Source organism: Solanum tuberosum, unplaced genomic scaffold (genome assembly GCF_000226075.1).
Source record: "Solanum tuberosum cultivar DM 1-3 516 R44 unplaced genomic scaffold, SolTub_3.0 scf00106, whole genome shotgun sequence".
Lineage (NCBI taxonomy): Eukaryota > Viridiplantae > Streptophyta > Magnoliopsida > Solanales > Solanaceae > Solanum > Solanum tuberosum.
This window is the reverse complement of record NW_006239032.1, coordinates 1536-2654: the sequence shown is the minus strand read 5'-3', so window position 1 is coordinate 2654 and position 1119 is coordinate 1536. Positions and strand designations below refer to the sequence as shown.

Here is a 1119-nt window from a genome sequence, read left to right as displayed (position 1 = left end):
ATGGAAGTTGCCAACATACTTCACATGAATGGAGGAATTGGAGACCTCTAGCTATGCAAAAAATTCTTTGCTTCAGGTATACTATATACTATCATCACAAAACTTCTATTTATATACGCATAGCACATAAATATGACCTTTAATTTGATTTCAGCAGTCATCTATGCTTTCCAACTTTAGATGTGCACAAGTATATACTTAAACTTATATAAAATTGAACAAGTAGACACATGTGTCCTACGTGGCATAATACACATATAACGCCACATAAGACGTATATGTTCACTTGTTCAACTTCATACAAGTTTAAATATCTACTTGTAGACACTCAAAATTGGAGGGCATTAATGCAAGCTAAAGTCAAGTAAAATGTCATATTTTTCTATTATGCCTTTTATATACTAGTATGACTTATAAATTGTAATTTTTTCCTTACGAATATGCCTTGTAAAATGTTGCATTATTAATTATATGTACAGCAAAAGGTGATCCTCATGACAAAGTCAATAATAGATGAAGCTATTTCTGCACTCTACAACAACATTTTTCCTAGAGAAATCATACGCATTGCGGATTTAGGTTGTTCATCTGGACCTAACACTTTTTTGACAATCAGCGAACTCATTAAGACAATCGATAAAGAAAGAAAAAAGAAAGATCATAAGTCGTTGGAATTTCATATTTTTTTGAATGATCTTCCTAGCAATGATTTTAATACGATTTTTCGATCGTTATCGACATTCTACGAAGAAGATTTGAGGAAATATAATATGGGAGGAGATGAATTATTTGTTGCAGGAGTTGCTGGTTCATTTTATACTAGACTTTTCCCTTCCAATAGTCTACATTTTATTCACTCCTCTTATAGTCTACACTGGCTTTCTCAAGTAAGGTTTATCAATCACTACTAAAACAACGTCAAAAAAAGACGGCCAAAAGCGACGGACTGCGTCGCTTTTTTGGCCAAAATTGACGGAAAAGCGACGCAGTCACTTCCGTCACTTTTTAGCTCGACGGTTTTCAAAAAGCGACGGACAACCTCGTTTTTCAAAAAGCGACGGATTGCGTCGCTTTTAGAGACGGACTACGTCTCTTTTAGCGACGGACTGAGTCGCTTTT

The 1119-nt window shown here is 34.8% G+C and overlaps 1 pseudogene; it reads left to right on the top strand.

Moving 5' to 3' along the window:
- LOC102579221 (salicylate carboxymethyltransferase-like) lies at positions 1-911 on the top strand (annotated as a pseudogene).
- Positions 912-1119: the final 208 nt, after the last annotated feature.